Below are 8,719 nucleotides of genomic sequence, written 5' to 3'. Positions count from 1 at the left end.
TGAATAATAAACATTTAAAAAAAAAGATGAAACAAGTGGACAGTTACAATTAAGTAATATTTACAAACAATGAAAACTTAAAATAAACTGTCTATAACACTTGCTTTAGACGTTCGAGTTCTGTTGTACTGAACTCACCACTAGATGGCGCTATAAACTGCATTTCTTAATAACAGGCTTATTCAGTCAGTACCCTGTCAACCAGGTATATCTCAACGCAACCCTATGAAGTGTAACATTTCCGGTAAAGATCACTGTTATGATACGCAACAATGAATCAAATGTTTAGCACCTCACCCTGCCTCTGGCACAAGTCGTAAGTTTGGCGCCTGTTGTTTAGGCCTAAGATGTTTCAATTAATATACTCACACAACAAGCATGTGTAACTCGCCTGGTTATTTGTTAACAAGGGTATTGTTGGTTGGGTTATTACATTAGATGGGAGGAATTTTTTCCTTGGTATTTATTAATTTGAGCTATAGGTCCTATAAATCAGCAGCCATAAGCAAACATTTTGGCCTGGCCTTGGACCTTTATGATAACTTTCAAACGTTTTCAATATTTTTCATCAAATATCTTGCGCATTTCATCAAATATCTCGGGTCACGACCCACAGGTTTTGGCAACACTGACATGAGAGAATGGCTCCATTCTACATGAAGGGCCGGGCCTCAACGCCCGGGGCCCCTCCGGCGTGGGGCCAACATGCCTGTCCATGGTCCCATCGCATGGTTTACAGGTGTTTGAAGTGTCCACTTGAAACTACTTCAAACCCCGGGCCTCCCATGATTACACACAGAGGGTTGGAGTGCAACATGCAAAGACACACAGCTGTTGGTGTGTACCTGTTTTATTATTTTGATGTGTGTGAGCGTGTAGTTGCGAAAAATAAGCTGCGTCAATGCGCAAGTATTTCTGAGTCAGTGGATGCCGGTGTACAAACGTGTTTTTTCGGTTACACACATGCAGAGCCTTTGTGCGTTCAATGCATGTCTTCATTATAAGTTTGTCACACAAGTTGCTTGGCGTCAGTGTGTCTCCCTCCTTTAAACTTTAAGGTGGATAGACTGAGAGATTTATGACGTCTGCCGTGAGTTAATGTCCTGGCATACTCCTATGTTGTTCTTACTGTGTGTGTGTGTGTGTGTGTGTGTGTGTGTGTGTGTGTGTGTGTGTGTGTGTGTGTGTGTGTGTGTGTGTGTGTGTGTGTGTGTGTGTGTGTGTGTGTGTGTGTCTGAGTCGCTGTGTGTATGCGTGTGTGTGTGTGTGTGTATGTGTGTCTGTGTGTGCATGTGTGCGTATGTGTGTGTGTGTGTGTGTGTGTGTGTGTGTGAGTGTGTGTTGTGTGTGTGTGAGGTTGTGTGTGCGTGCGTGTGTGTGTGTGTGTGTGTGTGTGTGTGTGTGTGTGTGTGTGTGTGTGTGTGTGTGTGTGTGTGTGTGTGTGTGTGTGTGTGTGTGCGTGTGCGTGTGTGTGTCTGTGTGTGCATGACTATGTAATTCAGAATTGGTTGACAGGTATTGATAGATATGTGTTGCATTATGCCGGATCCAGCAAACTCACCTTCTTTCTTTTTTCTCTTCTTTTCTTTAAAAATTGTGTGCTTGTGTGTGTGTGAGAGGGACAGAGAGAGTGAGTGTGTGAGTGAGTCATAGGGCACACAGTAAATCTGAATGAACCCATGGGATGGTACCTTTCTGCGATCTCATCACCAGCACTTCAAATTGTCTGGTGTTACACAATAATATAATTTTGAAGTGCTCCCACACACACACACCTACAAACACAGACAAACACACACACTCATATATGCACACACGCTAATTTGCATACACATGCTGAGACACAAACACAAACACACACACACCAATGCACACTCAACACCCAGTTCACTCAACAACACACAGGCACTCAGGCAGTATTTAAACAAACAACCAACACTGCGGTACACACATATACCCCAATAGGTTAAGATTGGTGGCTACTTTGTACAACACAAGTACTGCTTGGAAAAAGCTAATAAGAATCAATCCTCCACATTGTTGTACGAGGTGCGGCTCCCACAGCAGACGCAGCCTTGTGACAGTTGGCAAACTGTGGCGGTAATGACAGGCTAATTAGAGGCTGCTTTGTGCTGTTTGGGTGAAGGGTAGCTTGTCAGTTACATCCATGCCAAGTTTGAATTATTTACAGGATATTCCTTTCCCTACATCTGTTGTAAACCATAGTAACGTCACATCAAGATACCGTTCACATTTCCCCGTCTGATACCGCTCTTCCGCAGATTTGATGTAAAAGCGTTGGTTCTGTCTTGTTCTCAAGAAGAAGAGGTTCACATTATAACATACAATATGGGGGAAGAGAACGATAATAAAGTGAAACTGACTGATCAGTGCAATGAGTATAGATAATGTTAATCATACACATTAGAATAGCCTATTCCAACAATGAGGTATCACCTTGACCTTTAAGTCTGTACTGAATAGTTTCCCTGGCCTACCTACAAACCCTTCCTGTCCCTACGCTTTCTTCGTCCAATTATCAATTATCATCTTAATCACCGATCACTGCAAGGTAGAAGTCAACATGATATGGTTTCTTGTGTGCAAGGAGTGGCTGGGCTGGTGTTTTTGTCAATGATTCACAAAGTTAGAAACCTATGTAAATGATACTCCCTTTGGAGAAGGCCTGAGGTGATTGAGATGCTGTGTTGAAGTGGATAGTGCTGAAACACGATTGTTAAAGGTCCCATGGCATGAAACATAAATATGAGTTCCCCTAGCCTGCCTATGGTCCCCAAGTGGCTTAAACTTGCGTTCGGTGTAAAATGAGCACTAGGTGTTCTGCTCGCCTTCGAAAAAACGGAGGCTCATGCGCGCTGATTTGGAATGTGACCCCATATGTCGTCATAAAGGATCTAAGCTCCTCCCCTTTCTCTGCTTTGCCCACCCAGAGAATTTGGCCCGCTAATGAGACAAAGCCGTGTGAGCGCCACGTGTGTGTGTGAGTGTGTGTGTGTGTGTGTGTGTGTGTGTGTGTGTGTGTGTGTGTGTGTGTGTGTGTGTGTGTGTGTGTGTGTGTGTGTGTGTGTGTGTGTGTGTGTGTGTGTGTGTGTGTGTGCCCCTTCCTACGTAGGAGGGGGCGGCGAAACTGACACGCTCGTTTGGTAGCTGGAGGCGGGCTAATTCCAGAAATGCGTATCTCACTCAAAAAATCATGTACAGACTTATTTCAAAGTTTGTATGCGTGGGGGAGCACCATCTACCCACAACAACACCCCAAATCCCAGGAAAAGTGCTGTTTTCATAACCTGTCCCCTTTAATATAGCTATTAGTAGGCCCCAAACACAGTATTTGAAGACGTTCCAGAAATTCAGCTGTGTTGCAGAATTACAGGCACTACGAGCCAGTCGCACATTGAGCTTTCCCCAAATGCGCTGTTTCGTTGTCTGTAGCTCTATATCTGGTTTGTTATGCGCCATAACACCAACAGCAAACACTTGCGTTTCACTGTGTGTAATCACACACACTGTAACGCAAGTGTTTGCTGTTGGTGTTATGGCGCATAACATGCCGGTTCTTTGACGTCTCTTGTATTTCCACAACAAGACTGTAGTGGGGGTTATCTCAGCCATGGTTGAGAAGGAATTGGGGGAAAGGAACATTGGCTTTTGCCTCCCTGAAGTACATGAACCACGACATGGAGGAGAAAGGGATTTTTGGCCGCGAATGTCTCCCGCTTGAGCCCCGCTTCCCGCTGCCAAGGGACCACCGCCTCGGCGCTGCAGGAGGTGGTGGTGCCTAAGCACTGACATCGCCTCCAGTCAGCGCTTAGGCACTGCAGCAGCGGTTGTCTCCCGCCGCTGTGACTCCGGCGGGAGACAATCACGGCAACAATCCCTTTTTCCTCCATGTCGTGGTTCAGTCTACTTCAGATTGATGTAGACGTGGAAGAACCGGAGACGTCGGAGAACCCGACCCGGTCGTTTGAGATTCATAATATCGTCTGGAGGCTCATACAGCTCTTGGCCGTGATAATATATATTATATGATATAGATATCTATGTATAATATGATATTATTTAGATATAGAGCTCCAGGACTCCTGTGTGTTCTAGAATATTTACAGAACAACCACTGTAAACAGAGCGCATGGTACCGTGGCTGCAAGCTGCTCAGGGCCACACCCCCACCCCTTGACCCGCCTCTCTCCTCCTCATTTGCATCAAAGCTACAGACAACGAAACAGCGCATTTGGGGAAAGCTCAATGTGCGACTGGCTCGTAGTGCCTGTAATTCTGCAACACAGCTGAATTTCTGGAACGTCTTCAAATACTGTGTTTGGGGCCTATTAATAGCTATATTAAAGGGGACATGTTATGAAAACAGCACTTTTCCTGGGATTTGGGGTGTTGTTGTGGGTAGATGGTGCTCCCCCACGCATACAAACTTGAAATAAGTCTGTACATGATTTATTGAGTGAGATACGCATTTCTGGAAGTAGCCCGCCTCCAGCTACCAAACGAGCGAGTCAGTTTCGGCGCCCCCTCCTACGTCGGAAGGGGCACATTTGAATACTACCTCCCACTTCCCCACTCCCCTCCAATCAGAGCATCGCTAAGATTTGTGGACCAGCGGACGAGCAGTTCCTGCGGGGGGAACTTGGCGCTAGCTCTGCAGCTAAGCTCCGGGAGTGCAATCCCTTTCTCTGGCGCCGAGCTCACCCTGCAGGAGCTGCCGCCGAAGGGAAGTTGGGAGGAGGAAACACATGGAGTAGAAAGGGATTGTACTCCCAGAGCTGAGCTGCCGGACTGCCGCCGAGCTACCCCAGCCCGAGCTGCTCGTCCGCCGGAGCTGCTAGTCCGCTGGAGCTGCCACCTAGCTTCGGCGCCAGTTCAGCTCCCGGAGTACACTGCCGGACTGCGGCCGGACGGCATCGACGGCTGCCGGTAGCTCCGGCGCGGGGAGCTGGGAGGCAGTGCGGCAGCTCAGCTCCCGGAGTACAATCCTTTTCTTCTCCATATCGCGGTTCATGGACTTCAGAGAGTCAATGCCAAAGTTCCTTCCCCCCAATTCGTCTCAACCATGGCCGAGATATCCCCCACTACGAGTCTTTACTTGTCGAAGTACCGACACAGTCTTTATTATGCACGCCAATAACTGCATTCGTCTGTGTATGAGACAGCTGATTGTGGATCAAATAAACAATTCAATTCAATTATTCATAATATCATCCGAGGCACACATAGCTTTTGGCCATGATATTAGATAGATTATATAAATACCTGTATATAATATTATTATTATGTTATATTATATTATATAGATATAGAGCTCCAGGAGTCAGCAAACGGCAACAATCCCTTCTCCTCCATGCTGTGGTTCAGTCTGACAGCTCATTGGTCAATGGGCAGCAGCTCATTTGCATCAACGCTACAGACACCAGAAACAGCGCATTCTGAAGGGACTGAAAGAGAGGGGAATAGCGGTAGACGATTTTTTTTTCCGGAAAAGCTATTTCCAGCAAACAGCTTCAAAAACATGTTTTCTAGAACTCAAATACTATGTTTACGTGTTGGGAAAACACCATAATAGGTCTCCTTTAAAGCAGCCATAAAGTAGCATGCCATGGGACCTTTAATCTCTGTTGGAATTGTGTGTATGTGTGTTTATATGTGTGTGTGTGTGTGTGTATGTCTGTGTGTGTGTATGTCTTTGTGAGTGTGTGTTTAAAAATTGCGATTCGTTCCAAAGGATGCAAATGTAAAAAAATTATGATACCTTAAAGAGCCGTCCCAAAAAAGAGTACATATGTAAAGAATCGAATTGTCTGGAAAAAAAATACAGGCCTTACTTAGTGTGTGTTTGTGTGTGTGAGTGTGTGTGTGTGTGTGTGTGTGTGTGTGTGTGTGTGTGTGTGTGTGTGTGTGTGTGTGTGTGTGTGTGTGTGTGTGTGTGTGTGTGTGTGTGTGTGTGTGTGTGTGTGTGTGTGTTCGTGTGCATAAATATGCTTTTACATTCAGGAGAAGCAAACAAATTGAAATCCTTATTTCACTCGCAATTGCATACAAAACCTGAAGCTGTTGGGTTGGATGTTGACGTTGGTTTTCATGGAAGCAGCCAGACACGGGTCTCAGCGTTCATAGTTTAAGACCCCATAGACTTAACTCCAAGGACTCTTAAGGTTCATCATAATCATGTCTGAACATTCAACACCTTGGAGGCCCCCTGGCTCCGAAGCAGAGTGCAGACACGGCCTTAATGAGCTGTGGTTTCAGTTCCCGTTGTTTTAAATGGCTGTGGGGTTTATTTGATTCCAATCACATTTCTGATATTTGCCAGAAATGTTAATCGATAAAAAGTAACGCTAAACGTTATTACAATTTTTTGTAACTTTGTAAACCAAGTTTGGAGAATAGACTATTTATCTTTAAACATGTTACAAATCAATATCAGAAGGTCTTTGAGGAACATTTAACTTAGAAACAAACAAACTAACAGTTTGTTATTTAGCAGACAAAAAGGAAAACTGCTGCAGGTTGTCGTACAGTTGTTACGTGTGTGATGATTCAAATAACTCAGACAGAATTTCTCAGACAGAACAAGTGTATTGTTATAATATACATATTTTGTACATCCAGTCTATAAAGCAATCAGTGCTCCTAATGCAAACCAGCACCAGCTGATAGGTCTGCTTAAGCGCAGGAAAGGTTTTTTGCTCTAGGCGCGCTTCAAACATAACGCAGAACCGCGCGGGTAATGTTTTCCTGTTCCTTTATTTTGAATTTGGAGTTTTTATGGCTGCGGTGCGAGATCAGGCAGTCTGAGGTCTGCTCATCCTACATCCAGTAATAATGCATAAAAAAAAAACCTCCAGTCTTGTACAACCCTCTCCAACCCCAAACCTTTCCTCCACTCATTCCTTGTTCCCTCGCTCTTCATAAAGCAAGCTGGACTTCCCCTTCCCTCTGCCTAGCCCTGGAAGCACTTAGCTCCACATTTCAGGGCAAACAGCCCAGTCTGCAACTGTATGCTCCGCCATTACAGAGGCAAAGAGCGGAGGCTAATTACACGCCCGCCCTCGAGACTGGAGACACGGTGGGACGCGTTCAAAGAGAATGTACAGAATGCGTATATTAGACGACTGAAGGTATTTACAACTGACCCATGTGGAGGTAAATATACTACATGGATGTATTTGTGTGTGTATGTGGAGAAGGTGGGGAGGGAGAGGTCTTTGTGTGTGTGTGTGTGTGTGTGTGTGTGTGTGTGTGTGTGTGTGTGTGTGTGTGTGTGTGTGTGTGTGTGTGTGTGTGTGTGTGTGTGTGTGTGTGTGTGTGTGTAAGTGTGTGTTTGCGTGTTTATTCATGCAGGTGTTCAAAGGATATAAATAGGTATAGTGGTCATGCATCAAGGTTTTCTCAAACCACACACCCCAACATATAAACACACACACGCATTCACACCCACACACCCACACACACACACACACACACACACACACACACACACACACACACACACACACACACACACACACACACACACACACACACACACACACACACACACACACACACACACACATACACACACACACACATTCAACAGAGATTAAAGAACCCTGAAGAGAGTCAGGGGAGTCAAACGGCGGTCAACCTCTCGGGCCATATCAGCCTCAGGGTTCAAAGGACAACAAGGAAGATCTGCAGAGGATGGAAGGTGAACAGTTCTGAGATGTGACATCATGATTAGGGGACAAGGGCGGAGGGGCGGGGGGGGGGGATCATCCTCCTTGAACTGAGGGTGAACTATAAGTGGACCCCCTTCTGACCCCCCTCTTCTTAAGACTGTGCAGGTTGTTTTTGTTTCCTCGAAACATGCTGTTGTACGGTCTCGGGACATTTCTCGGGCAGGCCTTTCATGAGCGTTTCCCGAAAGGTCCTTCAGGAGAGCAAACCCAATGCTGGCGGTCTTGGAAAGGTGTTTGAGGAGTTACTGGGAGAACACGACCATATGAGTCAGTTATCTTCCATTTACACCTCATGATCGCTTCATCCCTGATGACTTTATGGGCAGAACGTAGCCGGGGAGAGAGAGAGAGAGAGAGAGAGGGGGAGTGAGGGAGAGAGAGAGAGGGACAGAGAGAGAGAGAGGGAGAGAGAGGGAGAAAGAGAGAGAGAGAGAGAGAGAGGGGCAGAGAGAGAGAGAGAGGGAGAGAGAGGGAGAGAGAGAGAGAGAGGGACAGAGAGAGGGACAGAGAGAGAGAGGGAGAGAGAGGAGGAGAGAGAGAGGAGAGAGGAGAGAGAGATAGAGAGAGAGAGAGAGAGAGAGAGAGAGAGAGAGAGAGAGAGAGAGAGAGAGAGAGAGAGGGACAGAGAGAGAGGGGAGGAGAGAGAGAGAGAGAGAGAGAGAGGAGAGAGAGAGAGAGAGAGAGAGAGAGAGAGAGAGAGAGAGAGAGAGAGAGAGAGAGAGAGAGAGGGAATAGAGGACCCAGAAGAGAGGGGAGAGAGAGAGAGAGAGAGAGAGGGACAGAGAGAGAGGGAGATAGAGAGATATGGAGAGAGAGAGAGAGAGGAGAGAGAGGGGAGAGAGAGAGAGAGAGAGAGAGAGAGAGAGAGAGGGACAGAGAGAGAGGGAGAGAGAGATGGAGAGAGAGAGGGAGGGAGAGAGAGGGACAGAGAGAGAGAGAGGGAGAGAGAGTGGAGAAAGAGAGAGAGA

The sequence above is a fragment of the Gadus chalcogrammus genome, chromosome 22 (genome assembly GCF_026213295.1).
Source record: "Gadus chalcogrammus isolate NIFS_2021 chromosome 22, NIFS_Gcha_1.0, whole genome shotgun sequence".
NCBI lineage: Eukaryota > Metazoa > Chordata > Actinopteri > Gadiformes > Gadidae > Gadus > Gadus chalcogrammus.
The sequence above is the reverse complement of the archived record's forward strand: the minus strand, read 5'-3'. Positions refer to the sequence as shown.